The sequence below is a fragment of the Vidua macroura genome, chromosome 16 (assembly GCF_024509145.1).
Source record: "Vidua macroura isolate BioBank_ID:100142 chromosome 16, ASM2450914v1, whole genome shotgun sequence".
Classification (NCBI taxonomy): domain Eukaryota; kingdom Metazoa; phylum Chordata; class Aves; order Passeriformes; family Viduidae; genus Vidua; species Vidua macroura.
The window spans coordinates 8,534,724-8,561,324 of record NC_071586.1 but is presented as its reverse complement, the minus strand read 5'-3'; the positions used below and the strand labels follow the sequence as shown (position 1 = coordinate 8,561,324).

The 26,601-nt window shown below is 45.0% G+C and overlaps 1 long non-coding RNA gene across 1 annotated transcript in view; it reads left to right on the top strand.

Annotated features, from left to right (window-relative positions):
• The window catches only part of LOC128815345 (uncharacterized), a 113,550-nt gene that overhangs the window by 12,554 nt on the left and 74,395 nt on the right, over window positions 1-26,601 (top strand). Inside the window, exon 2 of the long non-coding RNA XR_008439621.1 lies at window positions 9,412-9,572. This is a non-coding gene — a long non-coding RNA (uncharacterized LOC128815345). The remainder of the gene's footprint in view (window positions 1-9,411; window positions 9,573-26,601) is intronic.

The following is a 26,601-nucleotide window of genomic DNA, read 5'->3' as shown; positions in this document are numbered from 1 at the left end:
TGCTGGTGCCTGTGTGAATCAGCTATTCAGCTGGTGCCACCAAAGGAGTGCCTACCCTCCACATCCTGGGGGGTAAAAATGTCCAGAGTATTTCCTAAATCAGCCAGGGCTGCTTTAAAACAGTGGCTTGAATCCTCTGGGATTTGCAGAACCCTAAATCACCCCCGGTGAAAGTTTGAACTTCTGCCTCCGGTGAGGGTCTTTGCATCACCCAGGTGCAGATCCCCTGGAACAGGGCAGAGGAACCTCTCCCAGTCAGCTGCAGCCAGGCTCAGAGATCCTTGGCTCCTGATCCTGTGGCTTCTGGGGCTGGGGGTGCAGTGGGCCGTGGGAAAGGCTGTCCTAGAGCCAGGGGATGCTGAAACTCCTCTGAAAGATCATTCCCAGGATCAGCTGAGGAGTGGTGGAGTAGCACGAGGCCAAAGGAAAATGCTCACAATTCCTCTCCTGGAGCTGTTGTGCTAGGGCAGATGCAGCAGAGGAGTGTCAGTGTGCAGCTCCTGCCGTGGTTTGGGGTTTGAGAGGCAGGGCACCATTAATCTCCCCTCATCAAATAATCATATTTCCATTTCCTTCCCAGCTGTGCAGGATGAACTCAGCCCTGCAGCTGCAGCAGTGCAGGGGGGCATGGCTGCCTGTGCCACTGGCACCCCTGCCCTTGGCTCCCTGTGCCACTGGCACCCCTGCTCTTGGCTGCCTGTGCCACTGGCACCCCTGCACTGCTGGCACAGGGCAGCTCCCACCCCACCCCGGGGGTTAGAGCATGGGGACCAGATGGACAGGTCAAGGTGAAGCACACCCACCTCCCCCTCCAGACAGCTTGATGGCTCTGGGAAGGAAAAGGCTTCCCCTGCGTGTTGTTCTGCAGTCTGCATGTGTGTATGCCACACACAACCCCGGGGCTTTCTCACAACTTGGACTGCCACAACAGATAGAGTCTGAGGCATCTCTTGCATCACTGATTTGCTTTTTCCTGTTCTCTTCCCTCAGTAAAGGATGTTTCTGCAGGAAAGCCCTTGTTCCCGATCTCAGCCCACCCCGGGGGCTCCTGAGTTAATAGTTAAGGTTACTGGCTGGGCAACGTAGTGTGTGTGCTGCTGTTTGAACTTGCTTGATTGATGCTTCCAGGTGGGAAGGCAGGAGAGCAGTGAGTGTCCCTGCAGGCAGCTGGCTCACCTGAGGCAGCCCGGGCACGGCAGCAACCTGCACTTCCCTCGCACGGCTCAGGCCAGCACTGCCCTTGGTGTTTCCCCAGCATCTCACCAAGGATGTGTCCGTCTCACGTGGCTGCTGCTCGTGGCAGTGTCTGCCAGCACCACCACACTGATCTCGGTACAAATCCTTGATGGAGGAGAAGTCCTGCTCCAGCAGGAAGGGGAGGGGATGCTGCTGCCCTTGCTTGTGTGGTCCTAAATAACAGCCTGTTTATCGGTGCTCTTTGGTAGTGTGCTATTTCCTAGAGTAATGCTGTGTATCAAAATAGCCCAGAAACATCTGATTGCCTGTAAAATAGAAAAACTATAGATTGCAAGTGTTCTGAAGCTTTTCTAAAGTAAATCTGTTCTGTGTAACTGCAGAAGATTATTGAACATAGCTAGAAATTGTGCCTGTGGGGCTCCTGTCTTAGATTGGGTGCATGTTTCTGGGTGTCCTGAGACCAGTCCAGTCCTAAGGGCACCTGTATATGGCTAAAATACAACACTGTACTAGGTTCTCTTACCCTGTCTTCTAGGATCCCTAGTTCTCTAAGACTGCCTGATGTGAACTCCCTGAAGCTTTGGCAAGGAGCCCTCTGACTCGCACAATTTTCCCTGGGAGAAAGATCTGGGGTGGGTGAGAAGAAGAATGCTTATGTGGGATCAGTCAAAACAGTGATTTTAATTCTGATCTGTTATCATAAGGCATGTTCCCATGCCAAACTAAAAAGGATTCCAAGTGAAAAGTAGCATTAGGGAAATAAAAAAAAAAAAAGATAATTTTTTGCAATAATGCTTTTTTTTCCTCATTTCTTCCACTTCTCCCTCCTCCTTTTCTGTGATGTTCTGGCAAAATTTCTGGTATCTTGCCAAGCATTTAGCAAGAAAATGGTTCAATTTTAGTATTTTTTCGACAGATCCATCACTGATCATTCTCTGGAGTCTGCCCTGTCTGCTCAACAGCTGGTTCTGTTCAAAGAGTCTACTGGAACTATTTGTGCATATTTGTAAATGATGGATTTAGATAATACCCACAATAATTGTAGAGTCCTGCTGTTTTGGCACAGTAACATTTTACATTTGCTTTGCATAGGGATAAAGGATGATGCCAGGTACACAGCATGGGACATGAGCTGTATCTTCCTTTTATGTGTACTCAAGTTGTCATGTGAGGTCGTGGCAGGGCTGACTTCTGTGGAGGGAGCAGTTGAGTCTTGCTGAGCTTTAGGGGAGTTTATACTGAATCAAGTGAGCCCTGAATCTTCCAGTGCTGCTTTGGGGACTGGTTTTGAGCAGCTGTAGCTTGGGCCAGTCGTGGTGTTCAGATACATCTTCCAGTGATGGATGCAACAGGTATCATTGGCACAGGAATGAAATTATCCCATTATCTGAAATGGCTCCCTTTGGCTGCATGTGGGAATCCCAGAATTTCTGGGATTCAGAGGCACTGGTTCAGCTCTTGGGGCTGTTGGGTTTGGGGATGTCCCAGTGCTGAAAGAATGACATTGACTTCAAACCTGGTGCCTGTTGGATGTGTTCTTGTGTGCTGATCCCAGCTTCTCAGGAGCCTCTGGCATGCACCAACTCAGCAGCAGAAGCTCTCCCTCTGTCCCCCAAGATGAACAACTCTGATTTGTGCCTGTCCTTCCAGCTGAAGGCATAGCTGGTGTTCCTCTCCCTGGCTGCAGGCTCTGCATCCAGGGCAGAGCTGGTTACTGATTTGCAGTGAGGCAGCAAAGAAGCTGGTATTCTCTGTATTGATAAAAATGCGAAGAAATTAATGTGTGTGTCTCTTTAATGAATAGAATTAAACCCTACTTTCTCCTCTGCCTTCTGCTGTTTCTCCTGTCAATCTGTGCCACCAGTCCCACTTGGAGGCCCAATTCCACTAATGCTGTGCTGCCTTTTTTTTTATACATGCTTGTGTAAGCTTGTTTGATCTGGTTGTTTCAGAGGAAAACATTGAAGTAGCCCCTGCGCTGCACCGCACTGCTGTGTGTCCAGCACACCTGGGCTCTGCTGTAACAAGATAAGCACAGCAGCCCTTTCAAGCTCCCCAGCAGAGCTCAGATGGTCATCTCAGGGGACTGCTTTGCCAGCAGAAGTCTCTGCTTGTCCTGCTGAGCCCTGTGTCTTCCCTCCAAGCTTGTTTTTCTCTCTACTGACTTGAAGTAAATTAGTTTCTACTCTCCTTCTCTCTTCCCTCCCAAAAATAAAAAAAAAAAGAGAGGAAAGAAAGGATAAGAGCTAGCTTGGGAACTGTTGCATATGTGAATGCAGTTTTAGAGTTTATCTGTTTTTCTTGGAGGCTGCAGTTAGTGTGTGCAGCCGTGCTGTTTTCCCTGCTCCCACCAGGCTCCCATGTCAGTGCTCCCAACAGGCTTGTGAGGGTCCAGCTCTGCTTCCTGTCCTGCACCTGAATCCTAATGCAGCCAACTGGGAAAGTGTCTCCTGCTTGCTCTGCTCCTGCTGAATGCTGCTCTCAGCTGGGTTATTGCTCAGCCATGGTGATATTGCTGCCTGATTTATATGGCCTCTCTCCTTCTTGCTCCTCTGCTGCTTGAGTACAGCCATTATAAAAGCCATCTGCAGCTTGTGCCTTTATTCCTTGGGTTTCTAGGCTGGCAGATGGTATGGACAAAAAAAGAGCCTTCCTCTGTCTAAATTAAGCAATAACACATCAACTTCCAATCACATTCTTATTATCACCTCGTGATCGCACTTTCATAAAATCCCTGTTTCCACAGCTAAGCATGATAGATATTTCTCAGCCTTATGGCTTGTGTCTGAAAAGAGTCTCTGTGCCACAAGCCCTAAAAGGACATTTCAAGAAATTACACACCTGTCCTTGCCTCCTACTTTGCAGTTTGCAACAGCTCTGCCCAGCCAGCCATTTGTTGCTGCTGAAATAAAACCTGGATAAATTCCTGTGTTTGGTGGGGTCAGAGCTCAGTCTGGCTGCTGTGCTGGTGGCTGAATGGGCTGCTCACTGTCTCCTGTGCCCTATTTGGTGTGAGTTTGGGTATCACTGCAATTCAGAAATCTCATTTTAGAGCTTTTATCTTGTCACCATAAAAAGCAATATTTTGATTCTGTTCATTTACAGATTTTTTTTCTTCGTTTGACCTGCTGGTTTATTATCTTTTCCTCATTTGCCCTAATTAAAGTGCTGTGTACAGCAGCTTGTTAGACTTAACTACATTCCTGCATCTCGCCAGGAAGTGCATCTTCACTGATGGCTTCAGCAGCAAGATTGGCCCTGGGCAAATAATTTGTAGCAAATCACTTGACTGACTGAGCATCACGTCCTTTTTTGGGTTAGGATTCGTCTGTGGCAGATCGTTGTTCTTGTTTCTCGTAATGATTTCCCAACTAACTCCTGTGACTAATTTTTGGGCTGGGGTTGCTCACCCCTGACTCCCTTGTGGCTCAAGCTGCTCCAGCTGGACCTGTAATTTGTAGGCAATGCTTTGGTTACTTGATTGAATCAGTCTAACCACATCAATGCTTAATGTAAATTCCAAATTTTCTTAGACATCCTAAGTATTTTATTCAATCTTTTAGCTTTACTAAAGACTTGCTTTGTTGCATGTAGAAGTTGAAGACAAAATATAGAAATAAATTAATGACAGAAAATGTTTGTTTTAACCCTGGCTATTTCATTATACACTTTGGGTTTTTTTTTCAGTATTCCCTTGGTTCTAGTTCCTAGTATCCCCATCACCCCATAAAACAAGCTGTTTTTTTTTCTAACTTGGAGAGACACCCTGCATCCAAAACCTGGGGAAGCAGAGATGATGCTCATGTATAGGTGTAGCAGGGGAGACCTGTGGCTCAAGGTAAACCCTTGTGTCTTTATTCTGCAGTAGATGCTGGAATTTGCCCACAAAGAGCAGTTGCTCCTCCTTGGTTTTGCCTGAGAGTGAGCAGGCTTGGAGCAGAGGAGTTTTGCAGCTGGGTGCTACACGCTGATGAGGCACTGGGGCTCTGTGGTTCAGCACAGCCCTGCAGGGTCACACCCAGTGCTGGGTCACCTCCAGCACTTGTGTCTTCCTCTGCTGCCTTCCTCAGCTGGGGCAGCTCTGTGCCCTCCAGGTGAGAAGTGCCTTACTCCCAGGAGGAGGCTTTTACTGTGCAGCAGGGGATAAGTTACGGCATAAATGAAAACAAAGTGCTTAGTTCTCTCTGCACAGTGCTCTAATGGAAAAATATGCTGACTATTTTCTGCTCTTCCCTCAAAAACTGATGTGTTTGTAAATTCTAAGCAAGTACTGACAGGTGACTAATTTATTTTTGTCAGCTTAGCAACAAAGCCTACCCTTTGCCACCACGTTCATTTGTTATGGCAATGCGTTGGCTGACATTGAGATTCGTTTGGGTTTTTAATGCATCTCAGTGATGCAGCATCATAGCTATTCAGCTGCATTCCTCTCTTTTTCTTCTGAAACTAATTAGTGTCTAATTTCTCCCCATTATTTCCTTAAGCTCTGTGTGCATCTGCAGACAGGCATTTACAGTTTTCCTGAGGTGGAAAGCCTAAAGCTGCAGTTTGGAGCCTCATGAGGTCATTGCTGACTTCCACCTCTTTTTTTTACAAGCCAAAATGCAAGGAGAAATGGAGAGGAATAGAGGCAATTTGATTTTTTTTTTTTTTTTTTTTTTTTTTTTCTTTTCTGGAAGATGCAATGTGCCATTGCCAAAAAAAGATCAAGATTGATGTGCCAGGAAGCCCATGGATATGTCAGTGGGTGCTGTCAGAGTCAGTGGGAGCCTGGAGCAGTGACAGCACCGAGCTCTGTGCCGGCCGCTCCAGGTGGGTGTGAGCCATGGGAAGCACTGTGAGCAAACCCTGCACACCATCTCCCACCTTCTGGGGATCCTGTCACTGCAAGAGTCATCTGGGAACAGATCCAGGGCTGCTCTGAAAGGGAAAGGGCTGGGAAAGTAAAGGGCTGGAGCTTTCATATTCCCTGTGCTTCTCCCGTGTAGCTCCCATTGTATGAGTGAAGATCACCTCTTGACCTGCTCCTGCTGTTACCTACCAGTGGCTGTGATCCCAGGGACAGCAGGACCCACCAGAGCCAATGCTCTGATGCTCAGTCTGGGGCTGGCTGCAGCGTTTGACCCTAGGCAGTGGTGCCAGGATGACACAAAGGTGGCTCCCATGAGTCTTCTCCCCACGGTGGGCTGGTTGTGCCCCAAGAGCATGTCACTCACCCAGAGCAAGCCACGGGTATTCTTGTCCTTGCTGATGTGAAACGTCCTCCAGATGTGCTCTGCTCTGCTGATGGCTCGAGTCAGCTGTGCTGAATCCTGTCCAAAGTCTCCAGGCATCCCTTGTGCTGGGAGAGGGAACTCACTGCCCTGCCTCCCACTGCCTTTGGAGCACCTCATGTGCTCCACTGATCCACTGATTTCACATTTGACAGGTTTGCTCTTTAAAGTTTCTTGTCAGTCTCCAGCAGGAGCTTGGATGCAATATGGAAAAAGCCAGAGGACATGGTAGGCATCACTTTTGTTCATTTGTGTGCTGCTTTCAGCATGTTGGTGTAAATAAGCCTAGCAGCAATCTTGGAAATTATTGGTTGAGGTTTTTTTTGCACATCATTCTTCAGTATAGCAAGTACAGCAATGGCTTGAACAGGTCTATGTCCTTTCACCTTCATGCAGCTGGACCTTTTCATTTATTTTCAACAGAGTTGCTGGAAATATCTAAATGTTATCAGTACCCATGTCAAAACATATTTTTATAGCACGTTTCTAGACCCTTTAACTTCAACAAAGCATTGAACAGCTTTGATGGCGCCATCTCAATTATCTGTCCTCTGTGCATTCCTCTCAGCTCTCAGACACGAGCCCCGTGCTAACCATACATCATTATTAGACTGACTTCATAGCACTAATTGACACAGAATGAAATTCAGAGCAGGAAACAGAGAGACTTTAGCATTCAGTATGAACAGACTGCAAATTAGTGTTACTGCTGTAAAGGTTAACTGAGATTGAAAACTGTTCTATTGCTGCCATGTAAGCTGAATGTTTCCCTTTTTTGGGAAATACCCATGACTGGCATCTGAGGAGTGGAGGGGATGCAAAGGGAAGGAGAGCACCTGAGCTTTAATCAGAAGTGGTCATCTGAACTTCCCAGGCAGCTGTGAAACTCCTGAACTGGGAGGTCTTCAAAAAACATCCCAAATCTTGCATGGAAGGGAGTAAATGACAGCTTAGTGAGCTGCAAGTCTGGGACATCTGGAGCCAAGCCAGGGTAGAACTGAATGCCCAAGTGCACATGGGCACAATGTTTATTTCTATTTCTTACCTTTAAGTCACAGATTTGTATGACTGAAAAAAAAAAAAGTTATGGAGCAAGTCTTGCCTTTCAGAAATTTGTCTAGAGTCCTCCTCCATTTTTTTGGCAGTTTTATGTTAAGGCTTTACTGTAAAGACCAGAAGTATCTATGAGTCCACAGAAAATGTTAATTTTGGTTCGGGATGAACAGACACTGAACATTTGCTGCTGAAAGCAGACCACAGCAGAATCATCACCTGCATTATGCAGATTTTCTCATATGATAACATGGCAATCTTTTCCATGATTACAATATTAAAATTCTTAAAACTACGTTTTACCTTCAGTAGCAGTCTACAGCAATCCAAAAACACCAATTAAAGGGTTAGCAATACATATAAGAGCTAATAAAACAGTTACTACTTACAAACAAGCTCATTAAAACAAGCTCATATATATAAAATGTATTTTTCCTCTCTGTTACTGTGGTGGCAGCTCATCCAAACCAAACACACAGCCCATGTTTTGGCTGCAAGGTGAATTTCCGTATGGCATGAGGTGTCATTTCTGCTGGCATGCACACAGAGCCAGTAAAGCCCAATATCAGAGTGCTTGTGAGAGTGCATGGCGAGGCCAGAGGCGGTCCAGCCACCCTTTAGTGCTGGCAGGAGTGTTCAGACAGAGCTGAGTGGACAGTTCACTAATGACAATGTACTGCACAACTTGTGAAAGCAGGCAAGTGCTGTGGAAAAGCCTCATCAGTTTCACTATAAATGAACCATAGAAGAGAAAACTGATTACTGGTAACTAGAATAATTGGACTACAAGAAAAACTCATACAAAAAACCCTTTTCATCTTATATGAAAAAGGCTTGTGCTTCAGAAAGGCCTGTGTAAATGCTGCCTCACACCATGGACATTTAATTTTTTCCTTCTCCTGGCTCCTTGCTCATCCATCAGCTGATGTGATGCAGCAGGAGCCCTTCAGAGATTTGACCCCACTTTGTGAAATGAACCAGATCTGCTTTGCCCATCTGCAAGTTACAGTGCCATGGAGAGTAGGTCTCAGTCCTGCCCTCTCATCCTTTCAGCAGAAAGTGTAAAAAGCCAGAGTACAGTCTGAACCCCTCTCACGTTAAATTCCTGCTGCTGTCATGGTCTTTAGCTGCAAGTTTTTTAAGGTATTGGACTCAACATGAAAGTGGCCAAACACTCTGTAGCTTGAACTTGATAATAAAATAAATCTTGTTTATAATTTTAAGTGGAAATCTAATTCTGCATTACCTGCAGAAAACATAAATGCATTGCTGCTTCCAGCCCTTTGGCAGGTGTTATGTCCAAGAATGGACTTAGGACAGGTACTTGCAGCTCAGAAATTCATACCTAAAACTGTCTAGCCTCTTTTTCTGTCAGCTAAAAAAAGGAAAATGGTGTATGTTTCACTTAGTATTTTATTTTATTTTATTTTATTTTATTTTATTTTATTTTATTTTATTTTATTTTAGTTTTTCTTGAAATGCCTGCCAATGCACTAATTAAGTAATTCCTATCTCAGTTTTAAGAATAATTTATAGGGAGATCCTCCTGAGTTAAATCATCTTTTGTGAAAGATTGCAATGGAAATGTCTGTCTTCACTGTGATCAGACAGCTTGACTCTGAACAGCTGCATTTCATCAAAGATGACTTCATGCCATGACTTGCTAACAGCAGCCTGTGTTGTGTCCTGTATCTGTACTATTAGCTTACCAGGAGATGGGAAAATAATATCAATATTCAGTGATGAATTTAGCACTGACATATTGCAAAACACAGATGCTGAATCTCAAAACTGTGAAATGAATGGTTCACAGGGTCTGATATTATCCCCAACATTCACAACATGTTTTGGTTTATTTCTGAATGAAAATATCTTTTTCCATTTTCAGCATCTCCCTGGTGTGGGAAGCGTGACCATGTCCAATCCTCAGCACCTAAAAGTTGTGGGGGGAGCCTTGTGCTGACAATGTCATGATTCTAATCTCGTTCATCTGGACACCTTTCCAAAGGCCTGATCCTGGCTGATCTTCACCCATGGAGAAGCTGTAAGGTATGGACAGGTGTGAGTGTGTTGCTCATCAGAGCAGCTGCCTCTATGTGGAATAGTCAGAGGTGGGTTTTGAGAAGCAAAGGGCTCAGCAGTATCTCAACCCCATGTTTTGGTACAGCCACATAAGGAAAGAGCAGTAAGTGGTGGAAAAGCTGGATTTTTAGAAACTCAGAGTGCTTGGAAAAGTGGTGGAGGTGGGGAAGATGAGGCCCCTCACCTTCCTGGGAGCTTTGATTTGGAGCCAGGCAGCTGATGGTGGGGCTGGTGCTGGGGAAGGGACAGGGAGCTCAGGGGGCCTGGGAGCTCAGCAGGACACAGCCCCACGGTGCGGGGAGGTCTGCAGAGCTGACAGAAAACAGCAGAGCCAAGCTGGCTGCTGGGCAGCAGGCAAGGGGAAGGTCCCTGGCAGCAGTAACACAGAAGCTGAGCCGTGCCAGGGGCTTGTCCTTCTGCAGAGGGAGCCTCCCAGTGCTGTGCTGCAGAGCAGGGCTGTGCTGGGGCTGCTGCCCCAGCCCTGGCAAGCTCTGGTGGCTCTGAACGTTTTACACCAGTGTAATGATATTGAACGAGGTACTGGTATTAAATAATTATATCAAGGTATAAGAACAGCCCCAGCACTAGCCTGTTTTCAGTGTCTTGTAACAGTTCTCTTTATTATTTCATCTAATTCCTCCTGGAGGTGGATTTAGAGGTTCTTTCTTGAAATCCAGTGTTTGCCCTGTGCTTCTTGCTTCCTTCCCAGTGCTGTGATTTACAATGTAGCTGCATGTACACTCATTACTAATAGCAGATTTGGTTTCCTGCCATGTACAAATTCTTTTGCTAAGAACCATGTAGTAACATATTCTGTCACTTTGCTTTTTGGGTCTTTAATGCATTTGCCTTCCTTCCCCTCCCTAAAGAGCAGAGGGATGAGGATTATGCACTTAAACCAGAGTGTGTGCTTAAGGCTTGTGGGTAGGAGAGGAATATGTGTATCAAATGATACACACTGAGGCCAGTGAGTATTCCCTGACTAAATAAAAGGATGCACCAAGCCCCATAAACTTCTCTCTGTAGTCACTAGGAATGACATTTCAGCAAGGCCGAGTTGTTTTCCCCACGAAAGCAGCGCCATGGAGTTGATTCATACGTGTCACCAGGAGGGAGCCCTCAAACTGTCATCCTGGCCATTCCTTACAGCTCTCCAAGTTGCTTTCCACAGCTCGCTGTAAAACACCCTCCAAAACTGGAGTTTGGCACTTGATGAAGAGTTTAGGTGGGCAGTACTGGGTTGCATATTCTGCAGCATGGGTGTGGAGCAGGTGAAGAACAGGATGGGATTGTCAGGCAGGGCTGCCTGAGGCTTTTGTCTCAGTTTAATTGCCATGGCAGGAGGATGCCATGGGGTTGCCAGAGCGTTTAGTGGCTTATGTAAATAATTCCATGCTTCAACTGTTGCTTTTAAAAACCTGTGCTATGGCCCAAAACCTGACTGTGACCCTCTAGCTGTGAGCACAGTGCCCTGAGAGACACCAGACACACTGGGCTCCTACACTTCAGGCACAGAAAAATATTGAAAATCTTTGTCCTTAAAAGAAAACTAATAATAAAAAACCCACCATAGTTTGGGTGCAGTTTTGCCCTGAAGAGAGATTTTTAACACAGGGTGAAACTCGTTGTCCTTCAGAACCTGGTTTTGTTTACCTCATTCAGTGCTAAAATATTCATTAAAGACAGCAGAACTGCTTTGTATTATGCAAAGAAACTTCATATTAAGTGCTGTCTGTATGTGTTCAGCATATGAATACATTATATTCTTAATGCTCAGACACTGCAAATAGTTGTCAAAAGGATCCTGACAACTTTCTAAAATATGTATTTGATTTAAAAAAAAACCCAGCCTCAGGAATATATCACAGCTCTGGATAATTTTTATATGAAAGACTGGACAAAACTTCCTTCCAAAGTTTTTCCAGAGGAATACATTGATTGAAACAGAAAATGTGAGATGGACAAAACCAACCAGCTGCTGTATCTTTTCCAATAGTTGTTTTTTGTTGCTTTTACAGGCACTCCTCTGTGCGTTTTGGTTTTGCTTTTGTGGATTATGGCCCGCCCTGCTGGGCTGGTTCTCCCTAAACGTGCTCCCCGGGCAACACCTTAGCTGCAGGCTTCCAATATGAAAGAATGCCAGGAATGTCATTCTGGTGGCATTAGCCACATTTTTCACTGAAGCAAATTAAAAATGCTTTGCAAAATGCACAGAAATGGTTTATAATCCTCAGCCTAAGAAGCTAGGGAATTCCAAATTAAAATTGGCTTTGGACATGTGTGTTGGTAAATGGCAGATTGAGCAGATGCCCTCCCACCCTGTATTTGTGTCCCACTGGCAGTGTATTTCTTGGAGCCTTTGTAGGAAAATATGTCTGATCTGCAATACATCACATTATTAGGGTGGTTTTTTTCCACCAGATTGTCATAATATTTTAGGAAGTTTGTGTTGATTTTGCTGTCAGGAAATGAAAGTGAGATTCTTGAATAAGTACAAACTAATTTGGCATAGAGATAAATCTGGTTTCTCTAACAGCAACAGAGTTAGCTCTGGAGTAACTGAGGGTAGCTGACTCCTCATGATCAGCTTTGCTTATTGTACAGAAGAGCAGAGCACCACTTGTGCAACTTAGTATCTAATATTTTCTGAAAGAGGAGTAAAAAGAAATGACCAGATAGCCACTTAATGAGGCAGTTTTTAGTCAAAATATTGTTCATCCCTTGGAACTATGCCATTCAAGTTCCCTAATTTGTTTCTTTTTGCTATTCTAATAGACAGTTAGTAATACCATTATTGAGATGAAACTTGGTGAAAATTTCCTAACCATTTTTATTCATCAAATGTCCTGAGCATATTCTTCTGCCTTTTGTCATAATCTTCTACAGAGCTACTTGCAAGTGAGCTCTTTGCTATTCCCCCAATTGCTGTAACTCAATGTGATGGCTTTCAATAATGGAAAACCCTAAAATATGATAGAGTTAAACAAATTCCAGAGGAAATAATATGAAAAATATTATTTGGATCAGATGCAGATCTCAGCTTTGCTTTTACCTGTCCACTGCTGCCCTAAAAATTATTCCTTTTATGATCCAAATCAACAAAATATAAAACTCCTAAAGGGAAATTTCCTCACCTGAGGAGTGAATCAGCGTTGCTCCTTTCCATGTATCTTATTAAACAGAATATCATTTAATGTCTGTTTTATGTGAGGACTTTTAAGCATACTTGGTGGCATTTAGTTTTCATTGCTACTCAGGTTAACCAGAAGGAACAAGAAGGGAGGCTGAGGTGGAGGTAAATTTGGATCAGCACAAGCCTGGCTGCTGGCTTTTGTACCCTGGTGTGTGTGCCATGGGTGTCATGGAGAGAGCAGTGTAGGTTGCTCCCTGCAGGTCTGCAGCTGCAGGTTACTCCTGGTTATGGCAAAACTTGAGTGGGAAAACTCAGGGGACACAGGTCAGTCTGTGATTTTAGGTGTGGTCTCTGTATGGGTGTGGTTACCTCCCCCCCATCTCAGGGCATCCAGGCAGCCTGTGGGGCACAGGGGTTTGCTTTGGCTCTTCAGATGAACAGACAGAATGTGAGAGCTCAGAGAAGGCTCTGGAGGCACCTTTCTCGTCTTCTCCATCTCCAAACCCCAGGGCTGCTGAGTGGCTGTGCTTGGCTCAGTGGCCCTTCAGCCTGGCCTGGCAGAGGGGACACAGAATGTGCCTCTGGCAGAGGGGCACTGCCAGGGTCATGGTGCTGCTCAGTGAGGAAAATGCACCTGTGCCAGGTTAGAGGATCTGCTGCTCAGCACACAACACAAATCCAAAGACGAGGATGAATGGCCATGATTTATATTCTGCATTACTGTGGGCATGATGATTTTTGTGGAGAGAAGAGGGACCAAAACAGGTGATATGTCCAAGAAGAAAGGCTGTGCTGACAGCTGGACTGAAGCCAGGTGCATCCTTTACTGCATCAGTGGCCAAAACCAGGAGCACAAGTGCTTAACTCTGAGGGATGCTGATCTGCCCCTGCAGTGATTGCCTGTGTGATTGAAGAGAGGATGCAGATAAGCAGGCTCCCATTTGGTCCTTACCTGTGCCTGCACTCACTGCCTGACTTATGAAGTAAGCATAAAAATATTTCATAAAACTCTTTACTTACAAGGGAAAAAAAAAAGGAACAAATGCTTAAAGGAAGATGGTAGAAAGAAACTATCTTCAGTCTAGGATTTCTGCTAGAATAAGCAGGGAATTATTAATTGGTATTTTGGGAGAGGTAATAAAATTTCAATGGCTAAAATTAAATCCTTATCTCTTTGGCAACAGAAACAGAAGACTACAGAGGATATATTGGGAAATGTTATACATGTTATCCAAGTTCATGTGGCCTTTCAGAGCAGGAACACTTGCCAGCTTCAGTACCAAAATTTCCAGCAGATATTCTGTTTTTGATAAATCTGAATGCTTTTCTTCCATGGCTGAAGGGTTACAGGAGGCTTTGCTGACTCCATAGGGCTGACAGGGTCCTGGAAAAGCAGAAGGAGCCCTCGGAAAGGGTGGAGAAGGGGCCATTTCTCACCACAGCCACTTATAATTTTAAGATCTGAGGGAGTATCTCAAGGTGTCAGCCCATTCCCTAGTGCATAATGGTGGTAATTGTATTTACAGTTGGATGTAACCAGATTTGCACAGTCCTGTCAGAGATGAAGAGGCTGATGTGGTGTGACTGCCACATGGGCAGAGGTGGGAGGTGCTGTGGGGAAGCTGCAGGGGCTGCTGGAGCTCTGTAGCTGTGAAGAGTCTGCTGATGGTATCCCTGAGTGATGGCAAAGTCAGGGAGACCCTAAACACAGTTTTTCTAGATAAAGTGCACGTGGTATGTGCAAGAGAAGCTCAAACACACATATCTTTTTTTAGCTCTGATAGGGGAATGTCTGAGGATGGGTTTTGTTTGCTCTCTTGATATTTTATGATTCACATGTTAATTCCAAGCTTTGCCAAAAGCTCTGACAAATTTTGCTTTTATTAGAAATTTCCCATTTAGTTCTTCTCTTGTGCATTCACAAAGCCAGTGGTTTATAGACATAGCCTTAAGCAGTTTCTGCAGCTTGCCAGCATGTCTGCCAAACACAGGGAGCACAGGTACTGCAGGTACAGCCTTTCCCTGGGCTGTAAGGCTGCTGGCAGTGCTCCAGCCCAGCCCTGAGAGGCAGTTCCAGCCCTCTGGCTGTTTCTTTCCTGTGCTGCTGCTCTCCATCTCTGCCAGAGCCCATCTGTCCCAGACCCCTTGGTGTGCATTAACAGGTGCATCCCCCTTGTGTTTTCCTGCTGTCTCTGGAGGTACCTTTCAGTGCATAGCAACAAATCTGGACCTGCAGTTAAGTTTTGTCTTGACACCTTTGAATTTGATTTTTTGGTTGAGGTAGTGTGTAGGAGATACTGATCTTGGCCAGATATTTGACCCAAATCACCAAAACTCAGCCTCAAGCAGCCCCTGGCTACGAGTTTAAGAACTGGGGGGCTGGTGCAGCTCGCAGCATCAATAAGTTGGTGGAGCTGCACTTCCCTGAGGTGTGTGGAGGTCCCAGCAGATGAATGTCCATCAGCCTGGCTCAGGCAAAGCTGGTTTTCCTTTATTGCTCCTAAAAGAGCCTGAAGCAAGCAGCTCAGCCATACGACACTAGGGAGACAGACACTGAATCCTTCCCAAGCAATTTTGGTCTTGCCAAGTACTCTGCTTTCTGTGAAAATGAGTATTTCCTGGGCTGGAGAACAGAGGTGAGGTGTCATTCTGGAAAGGATTTCTCGCACCTTTTTTTTTTTTTTTTTTTTTTGCATATTTTCAACTGAGTATTTTTATCTAAAATCCAGAGAGCTGGTACCAGTGTTTTTCACCAAGGAGAGATCATTCCTGATATTAGTGTTCCACGGAGCCATTGAAATATGCCCTGTGCATTGCCCTAGAAGGGATGATTAACTTCTCATTGCTTAAGGTGAAGGATTTTCCCACAGGGAATTTTCCCAGCCAGTTTGTACATGCTCCTGTAGGATGTGCAGTGTGTTGTGGATGTCTTTGATCTGCTTGTTTGCAACCTTCTGTCCTGGAGGAAACTGCACTTCTGTAGTGGGAGAGTTATACAAAAATAATATGCTTTAGATGTCTTCAGCCAGAAAGACACAAGAGACCATGCCATGAATATTACTGAGACAGCAGCTTGGAACTTGGAGTAGTTCTTGCTTCAGACAATTATTCAGCCATAGGTTTTTCTGTGGCTGCAGTGATGGATGCTGCAAAGGGAAAAATACCCTTCAAACTTCATGTCCAGTTACTTGAATGAGAAGGGTAAAGAGTATTTATAAATGCTGCTGGAATTCTGAGAGAGGAGAGAGGTTTGAAGGACTGTGAATACATCTATCCTTTAATAGAGAACTGAGGTGTAAATCACAGTTGGATGAGAGCCTGTTGAAGTTTTCCCCACTGGCTCCCCCTTGCCATGAAAGGACTCTCAGTGAGTCTTGCTCCTCTCTCTGCTCTGTGATCTGTTGAATGCTTTTCTCTGTCAAGTGAAAATGGGACATCTGTAATGTGGAGGCATTCTGGCAGGCAGGGTGTCAGCAAATCTGTGTATGATGCTCTTGTAATGATGCTTTCTAGTGGGTGCAGCTTTTGTCAAATGAGCATGGACATCCATCCACGGTAATATTCCATAAATACACGATACAGCCAAATCACTGGGCAGTGCAACACATGGGCTGAAAAGGATTTTGCCTAGAGTTGAGCATTCTATTTATGATAGCTCTTTCCCAGGCCATCCTTACTTTGCTTTTATGAGCCTCAGAATGACTGGGAGAAAGTGATTGCTTCCAGTGGCCCCTGCTTTGCTCGGTGGTGCTTTGGCTTCTGGTTTTGAGCAAGCGTTGCTGTGTTGGTTGTCATCACCCTCCTATCCTTGGCACCCCATTTTGTTCTCATTATACAAGATGGTCATGATGTGCTGTGCAGTCTGGATGAGTTCTCCTCAGGTCTCTTACTGCCATATGTCTAATGGCAGATAAGCAGTATGCAGCTTGTTATCTCAACAGAGAGGCAGAGCCTGACTGCGGCCGCTGGAGCCAGGATAATCTGTGTTGGCTGAGTCTAAAGCATCACTGCAAGATTTTGGTTTGCTTAATGCACTTTCCTACAACTGAGCTGCTGGATGAGGGGAGCTGGGTTGGTTTTTGAGGTGGTGATTTGAGCAGTAGGATCAGCAGAAGGTATTTCTGAGCAGCTCTTAACTCTGTTGTAAGGAGATGGATAGAATAACACTGGAATACTCAAGAATGCAGGGTAGGAGCTGTGCTTACCCCCTGTAGGTCTCTCTAGCTATCATCAGTTCACCAAGGGAACATGTGGTAATCTCCTAGAAGAGTACATTTCTGCCTCTCAGCTAAAACCACATTTAATCTGATCTTTTTGTGGCACACTATTACAGAATGCTGAAGTTTTCTTGTGTAGATTTGATTTGCTATTTTCACCATCTGACTGCTCTAATATGTCAGATTTACAATCTAATTATTTTACTTTACTATTAGATCCCAAATTAATTAACATTGCAGTGGTGCTGGCTCATTAGCAATATTCATTGGGGTCATCCCACACACATAAGCATATCATCAACCTAAGGACATGCATTTCCTTTTTATATTATCACATTATTCACTTGTCCTTCGTGCCTCAGTGACACTGTGTTACTCTGTAGCACCAAAAGGGCCCACTTCTCTGTCTCACTGCATATTCTCCATCATCATCATCAGTTCCCATGTGTGTTGCAGTGCTCACTTCTTTCCTGAGCCCTCTGCCTTTGCTGCTTGTGTGTAAACCATCATGCCTGATGTCTCTGCGGGAATCAGTTGATTTATTTTGCATGCAAAAGAGAGATATCTCACTGAATTCTCCTACTTTGGCAATAACTAGGTATCAATATATCAGTTGTCAGGTCAGGTCTCCTAAATAACATCTGGCTGAGTGTGCTGTTCCTCTTTTTGCTAATAAAGCCATTTTTCCTCCTATCATCTTGCAAAGTGCTAATGCTCAGAGCTTGTGTTTTCTTTATGTTGTGGCTCTGAGTCTCATTTCAAAACAAACCTCTAAGCCCCAGTTGTGATGGGATTGTCTGTCAGAGATGGTGTTTATCAAATACTGCCTCCACTCTGCAAAATATTAACCTCCAATACCTTAAAGTACTGTGTGTCTCAGACAGTTCAAGAGCCTCATGGCTGCACATCATGGTCTGAGCAGCGACAAACTCGTGTGCTGGACTCTAGATATTACCTAAAGATTTGAAAAATGTCTCTCTTTGGGAGGTTTTGACACCTCTGCCCTGTGTTAGATTAAGTGAGGAAGAGCTCTAGAGAAGTGTTGCCATCCTGGTTGTTGTAATCGCGCTGGGGTTCCCAAGGTCACCCACTCTGCACGAGCCTGCAGAAAGCCAAGCTTGCATGGCCCTGGAAGTGGCACCACTGTCCTCACCTAATTCAGACTGGGAAACAGAAAGCCAAAGACTTTCCTCTGGTTATTTCTTGCCTGCATTAGGTCACCTGCTGCAGAGAACAGGAGCCAAGTGCAGTCTGGGCTGCCCATCCTTGAGTGTGTGAGATTTGTAAACAAGCCTTTTCCCATCATAACCAGACATTTATTTGCTATAGAACAACCAGGAGTCGGGAAATGCCCCTCACCCATGGCCTGTCAGGTGTTTCTATCACTTGGCTGGGGGCTTGGGGAAGGGCTACAGGACAGGCAGCTGAGTCCTGCATAGGAAACAGGAATGGGTTGCTGAGCTTTAGATTATATCACCAATGTTTTAAGAGTTCAGCCCATCTGTCAGATAAAGGTCAAAAGGAATGGATTAAAATTTCCCAAAATAAATTTGACCTTGTCAAAACATTTTCATCTCCTTGACCTTTATTTCATCAGTGTTTTTTGTGTTTCAAGTCACAGCCCGATTCTGAAGCCTGAGAATTTCCCAGCGATGGATTTTGTTCATTCCCATCATTTGGAACGAACACGAGGACATAGTGCCTTGTGGTGGCCTCCTGGGGAGGGAGGTCTGGACCCCATGAGTGCCTCTCAGCAGGAGCTGCTGGGCAGTGTCCTGGGACTCTGCTTTCCTGAACTGAGCAATCAGTAAGGCAGGACTGAGGCACCAGCTGGGCCTCCCCAGGGTCACAGCAGCTCCCAGAAGGGACTGCTGGGTCTGAGCAAATGTGTTTTAACAGTGGCACAACAGTAGGGAGGGTGAGACACAGACACTGGGAGTAAAAATGTGCCAACCAAAACAGGAATGTATTTTCTACCCTGCAAGGAGTGAGAAGTCTCTAGGCAGTGTAGCATAGCCCTCCCAGTGGAGCTTGAAGATGATGGTACAGGTAGTAGATAGAAAGGAAAGGGCAGTGGGCAGTATTTTGGTCATGATGCTAATCAGAATTGTCCTTGCTTATCAGATCTACCCAGTAGCTGGAGTGCCTTGACCTCCTCTGCCATAGCTTCCTTGGCCTGTCAATTTTGGAAATGTCAAAATTAAACTTCCCAATGACCCCATAATCAATAAAGAGGTCAGTCTCCCTCACAAATAAAAGATGCTAAGGAGAGCAGAAGCAGTTGAAGACTGTATAAAGCTCCTAAGCCCTCCATTTAGAAGAGTTTGAATTGATGTACTTTGCTATCTAAGAAGTTTCTTGCTGCAGGCACTGTATTGACATTGCCAGTATCTACTGCTTGTGCAAGGAGAATGCACCTTGAACAAGGCCTTCGAAAGTATCAGTCTGTTCAGGAGCCAGAGAGTTGGGAGCTGGAGCCAGATATCATAAAGATATTAACATTTCATTTAATTGCAAACTGCTGTCTCTTTCAATGACCAGCTCAGGAATAGGTCCAGAATTTCCACTTTCACTGAACTCTAAGACTAGAATTGTATTTAGGATTACAATTCCAGTATGCACTGATGGGCTAGAAGAGGTCTGAGGGGAAAATATATGTAAGCAATTTATTATTGTTGTTAGAGATATCAGGGTGACACAAAGAAAAGAAAGTTACTCTAAGATTTTGGCTTCCTTTAAGGGGAGACATATATGTAATAAACAGAGAAAAAAAAATTCTTGAGCCTTTAAAACATGCAAAAAAAAGCACCCAGATCCCTAATATACCTCAGTGCATGTCTGTAAATGGTTCACTGCAGTTGTCCTTCAAAGTTCCCAGGCTGGGATTGCAAACAATTTGGAAACCAATTATTTAGAGAGAGGAAAGAAAGGGTATAGCATCTGAAAGTGTAATAAATCCTTTGGAGCTTGATCTGGGGTGGAGGAAGTAGTTGGGAATGTCTCCAGGTCAAAACAAATCTAACAGGATTTTGATTTAGCAAGACCCAAACCCTGCTGGCCCTACTGCCAATTCATTAATTGTAGCTACCTAGTGCCATTGCACTGCTCTCCTCTGGGAGTGTGCCTGTTGTGAGGCTCATGGGATTGGGATTACAGTGTCCTGGCTCATTGGTATGCACTTTAATTGTACAGTTGTTGGATCTCGAAATGAGAAGAACGGCAAAACCTCTGTTTAACTAGAATTAATTTCTTTATATGAAAGGGAGAGAGACTTCATTTGATTAATTTAAGTCTGCTTCCTGCCTTTCATTAGCAAATAAAAGCTTCTTTGTGTGCCGGGGTGGGGGATATTGAGGTAGGGAGAGGGAGATCAAAGGCTGCTGCTTTCTGCCGGGTGATTCTCCGGATCAAGCCCGCAGGAAGCAGCCAGGACTGGAACTGCTGCGAGGGGACTCAGACACAGATTGGGGCTGGCAGGTTTGTGCTCCAGGCTCCATGAGAAGTCTTAGTCAGAAACTATTTTTGTTTAAAGCATTTCTCACCCTCTGCATTATTCAAGACTTGAGGCCTTTTGCAGAGTCCCTCCGGCTTCCCCCTGCACACAAAGGCCCATCTGTGCCCTGGCTGCCGGCCACTGCGGATGGCCAGGGGAGCTTCCGTCCTTCCAGCCCACAGAGCAAACCCAAAAAGCAGAAAGAGGCCTTGGCACTGACGAGTCCTGATGTTGGGGACAGTGCAGATTTGCCCCAGCGTTTTACCACTTATGGGGTTGCAAATGTCTGCAGGAGTCTCAAAAACTTTGTGTTTTGGAGGAAGCTGGATCCAAATTTATACCAAAGTTACATCTGGGAAATGCAATATGAAGTTAGACCAAGACAGTGGTTTTTTATTTATTTTTCTTCTTTTTGCTCAGGACAAAGTTACCTGCAAGAAGCATCATGCTTTTCCTAGAGAAGTCACTTGTCTTGGTGTGCTTTGTTAGTTTTAGAAGAACGAAGTTTCTGTTACATTATGCAGACTGAGTGGTTTATACAGACATGAATGTCCATTTATTGTCCCAGAAGGGTGTTCAAGACTATTTTCTAACTGGTAGTTAAAGAAAGCAAGAATTTCTCTGAGATTTCTTGTGCTTTTGAAGAGGGGAGGCCCTATGTCCCATGGATGGTGCAGAACACAGTGAGAATTGCACCGGAGCCAGTCACCAGACTGGAATATTGCTGTTCTTGACAGTGTCCTTAGGACAAAAACCCTTGGGTACTCATGTTGGTTAGGCAGACAGCATAAAGATGTTGGTTTTAATGATGGGGTTTCTTAATTCTGTCACAGATGTAAAGGTCACGTGAAACATGCACTGAAGGAAATGATAGAGTGCTCTTAACCTTTCCCTCCTCTAAATCCCAAGTGTCCATCCCTGGACACCATGGGCAGAAAGGAAGACTGAAGCAGGGAAATGCTGAGCAGCTCTTGAAAGCCACAAGACCCTTGCTGAACGTTGTTTCTGGACATTGCTGCTCTCTGGCAGAGCACATTCTCACACTGCCCTTTGGCGTTTGGGGTTGCTTTGCTTGGTCCTTAGCCCTGAATATCTGTGATCTGAAACCCTCTGTGGGGTGAAGAGGATCAGAAACAACACTGTGCAGTAGTGTTAAAAGAGATGCTTTAAAAAGCACACATAAGGGAACAGGGATCTTGCACTGAATCATTTCTACAGAAAGGAAAGTTGTGTACTGAACCCTCTTGACTTGAATGTGAGTCACAGCCTCCCAGCCACACTCTGGTCAGGAGAAGGGGAGCGCTGGCCTCACAGCAGTGACTCTCAGTTCAGAATGATCAACTGCTTCTTGAAAGTCTTCTGGAGATGAGTCACAGCTCTCCCTTTGCTCTGCAGCCTGTGAGCAGAACCATGTGATGGGGCAAGAGAGAGAGAGTGACGGTGTTGGCTTCCTTCATGGAGCATCAGGCTTTTGCTGTGGATGAAACTTGCCAGTCTCTTGTAGAGCTGTGCAGCCTGTCAGCATGACAAACACTGTCTCCTGTCATTTTGTTGAAAAGAAAAAAAAAATTGAATGGAAACAAATCTAATGTGATTTTACAATTTCAAACTGTGACAGTACCCAATATTTTTTTTTTATTTTTAATGAGCTGTTAACTCTCTATCAGAAGATGAATGCAGTGGATCCTAAAGATGATGGAGATGTGTCCCTGCAGCCCGCTGTGCTCTGCAGGACTTCCATGACTTGTGGCTACAGGGTGGGGGCCACTTGGGCATGTCCCTCAGGTGGGGTAATTCAATATTCTGTCAGTATCAATGCTGCTCTAGAGGAAGGCTGGTCACCAGCACATCAGGGCAGGTGTTATGGGCACTGGGGCTGCTCTGAGCTGCTGCTGAGCCCTCCTGTGGTATCAGCAAGGGTACCACTGTGTGTAGCTTGTCAGACACAAGGGGCATTAGAAACCTTAGATGGAATAAAGATGATCCTTCAAATACATTGGGCCATGAGTAAATTTTGAGTAAGTGGGTGGTGCTGTAAAGAAAAAAAAGATAGTGGTCAGAATGGGAGAGCAGAGTTTCTAAAGGCTCCAACACATCTGGAAGTCTGAAAAAGATTGAGCAGCATTTTCCTCTGCATTTGTATGTGCTGAGCTCTGCCACAGAGGAAGATGGCCAGAGGGAATGTTTCCTGGAGTGATAGCCCTGATGCACTTCACATGTTTGAATAATGCTAGAGTAGAACAGAACCTGGTCTGGGGCAGAGATTTTGGGGATGCCATCATAACATGGCACATCTCAGAGAGGCCGATTTTTAACTGAAGGATGTGGAAGATGTGTGGAGCTGCAGCAGAAGTGATGAGTGACTGAGGTTGAAGCATCTATCTGGAAATTTTGGCAGGACTCATGGAGTTTGTGATGAAAGACTGGATTAGGACTGGGATATGGAACAAACCAGCCTGAGATGATCTGTTGGAAGATCTTGAATTAACAGTTAACGTGTGGTGTGACATTCAGCTTGCTGTGGAGCACAAGCAGCTGGTGTGACCTCTCCACTGGGCAGGTGACCCAGCAGACACACGGGTGAGTGTCAGCAAAGCTCAGGGGCCCTGCAGAGAGGAGGTGGTGTGGAGGATCCTGCAGCACTCAGGGTCACAGCCTGCAGAAACTGCTGCCTGCTGGCTGCAACAGAAGCATTTCAAGCAGCATTGTAGTGTTGCATGGGAGATGACAGCCTGAGCTGCACAGGATAATCCATCAGATTAATATTATCACTGCAGCAGAAGATGAATGGGCTGGGAACCTGAAAAGGAAAGGGACACATACTGAATTTAAATTGAAAATGGATACACGGTCCCATGTATTATCAGAGACAAAAATTGTACTACTGAGAAGGGAGTCATATGGGGTGGAAGGTGAGCAGGTAAAACTCTTTGGTTTTTGGGGATCAGCTAAAGGAATGTGAGCTGAAGGAGGCAAGGGTAAATAACTGAAAAAGATTTTGCCATGATAACATCTGGGAAAAGTACTTGTTATCGTGTTTGAGTATATTCAAGTCCTTGGTGTTTTTAAATCTGGGAGTTAGTTCACTGAAAGGTCAGCGACTGAGTTGGTGAGAGGGAATTTAAGGATGTCTCCAGGGAATGAGAAAGTCTCAACAGAACACGCCTAGAGCTGAGAAAGCCCTGCTGCCTGGAGCCATGTCTCAACAACCTTTCCCTTCTGCTGTGGCAGGAATGAAAAGATGAGCTGAATTTCTACTGTTGGTGTCAGATACTGAAAATAAGTGTGTTCACTTTGGCTTTTATTGGTTATAGCAGGGGAGAAAAATGGAATATTTAGCTAGTGCTGAAAGAGGTAAATTAAAAGTGAAAACTCTCTACTGCTGCTGAAAAACTTGAATTGCTGGCTTGAGAGGAAGCAAAGCAGAAAGGGCTGCTGTGGGCAGTGTTGCTTTATCTCCCTTGCACCAAGCAGTGTGTTCAGCACTGCCATACCTGCAGCAGAGCACCAGGACCATTGAGCCTCTCCTCCCGGAGGTGGAAGCTTGGTGTGTACCCCGTGGGTCTCTGGGGTACACACTTCACAGGATGGGATCTGGAAGGGCTTGCAGGGAGCTCTGAGAGTCAGGTCAGCAGAACTGGCTGTTCTTGCTCTGTAAAAGCCTCGAGACCTGGATGTGTGCAGTGCTTTTAAAAGCAAGGGGAGTCCCAGGCTGTTGCAGAATGAGCAGCATGTGCAGGCTGAGTGTTTGTTAGAGGAATGACTGGCAGTGTGCGCCTGGGTGCCCTTCCCATCTCACAGAGCTGTGTGGGTTCAGAAGGGACACAAGCAAGAACTGTAGCATGTTACACAGAGCAGATTGGATCAGAGAGCTCTGCAAGAGGGAGCAGCAGCCCCAGAGACAGGGATGCTGCAGCACATGATGTTCTTGGGCTTTGTTTCCCTGCAGGAATGGGGACCAGAGTTCAGCTATTTATGTCCTTGCTGGAATGTATTGGAAGGCAGTCATCATAAAGGCAGGGGGATTCTCAGAGATGTAAAATCCCAGTAAAATGTTCTGCTCTTTCCATCTTTGAAGGAAGCAGGGACAGAGTGAGCTCACATATGCAAATCAGGATGAATTTAGTGACAGGTGAATTAGCCAGGCTTGCTGTGGAGAGGAGCTGCTCATGGCTTGTCACAGAAAAGATGTGATTTCCTCTCACACTGCTCATCTGAGTGCTTGGACAGGGTGTGAGAGGGAGGATTACATTTTCTTTCTCCTTTTTTGGGGTTTTAATTATTTAAATTTTTTTAGCACAAGTGAATGGGAAATACATTTATTTCCAGAAATGTGTTTGCAGGAACTCCTAGGAGGCATTGCAAACACTCAGGCATTCCAGCACACCCCACAAAGAATGAATGGGGAATTGATAGTTGTAAGCAGACTGTAGGTCTGAATAATCGTCCTCCCAAATTCTCTCCAGGGAATGCTGTTAAAGTCTGAACATTGTGGGAGGAGAACTAGGATTTATTTGGTGAAGATTCACTTACCATAAATAAATAAAAATAAATAAGTAGGCTAAATTAGTAATGAATAGTTCAGCCAGCTCTAATGATAAATAAACACACTGAATTGTAATGAAAATACTAAAGCCTGTTTGAACTGGAGCTAGAAATCCAAGGAGAAATAACTGTGTGGCACTTAAATTAGCACTCACCATAAAATATAAATATATTATATAAAATATAGATTTTTTTTTTTTTTTTTTTTTACCTCATGAGATTTTAAAGATTCATCTGTTCCCTGTGTTTGGAAGGCTCGAACTAGACACTATTCAGTGCTATAGAGTGACATAAATCACTAAAGAATTATAAAATCCCTTGATGTATGCTCTTGGACAGTAACTGTATTTGTAGAGGCTCTCATGGGGGTGCATTTATACTGATAGGAGGCTGTTTTAAATTCATACAGCTATCTCCATATAAAGCATTTTTATAGGATTTTCCACACTATGGGGGGTTGTGCGACTTTAATTATACAACTCAGACTCTATTGGTAAAACTTATAGGCAAAGATAAGCCCTTTAGCAAGGCAGACTCCTGCACTTGAACTTAAAAGAAAATAATTTTCTTCTTGTGAGTTCCCCTAAGAACAGCTGGAAAAATCAATATCTGCTGTGGCAGGCGGGAGAGGCTGTGTTTGCAGGCAGCCCAGGGAGTGTGGGGAGCCAGCCTTGCCCTGGGCTCCGAGCCCGTGGGGCTGGCCTGGCTCCCCTCGGAGTGGCTCGAGGCTGCTGAAGGGCCACCGAGCACTAATCAGCCTTTTGTGGCCACTTTAGAGCATTTATTAAACTCTGCAGAGCTGCACTGGAGCTGCGTCAAAGACTTTAAAGTAGCTTGAATAAAACCGTGCAGTCGAGGCAGAGAAAAGCAACATGGAAACAGAGCTCTCAAAACCGGAGTATTTCCTTTGGAGGAAGTGCAGCTGCCCTTTTAGTGAGGGCAAACCCCTCAGGTGATGGGGTAAGACTGGCTGCAGGCCTGCAGTTGTGGCTGATGGGCTGGGGATGACCAGCAGTGCTCGTGTTTAGGTCTCATTGGCTTTTTGACCAAGAGAAACCAAGAGGCCCTGTGGCACTGGAGCTCAAGGGGCAGCTGGAGACTGATATCAGTTTCCCGGTGGTGGAAAGAAATATCTCAGTGTGCAGACTGGCAATTATGTGCCTCTGAGGGTGTGGCCAGTTTCTGGCAGTGATGTGGAAAGGAGCTCTCAGGAGTGAAGATTCAGTAGTTCACTTGATAAAAATAGGATTATCTCCATCCCTAAGTTCAGCAAAGCAGCTTTTAACAGAATATATCTGTGCTCTCTGACTGCATTACACAACAAAAAGAATATAAGAACTTAGAAGAAATTAGTAAGGTATGTAGTATCCCAATGTGAACTGAAAATGAAAAAAAATGAGAGAGCTTTTTGCTTTATTATAATAACATGGAGCAGAGTGAAAGAATGGCTCTGCATATGAAACAGAGTTAGGAGGATAATCAACCCAAACCTCTTATGAGCCTACAATAGAGGTACCAACACTGGAGGCAGGCGGGAGAGTTAATAAATTAAGGTGCAACTAAAATAGATTCGTGGTCATTTAACAATGTGTCAGGGCTCCTAGAGAA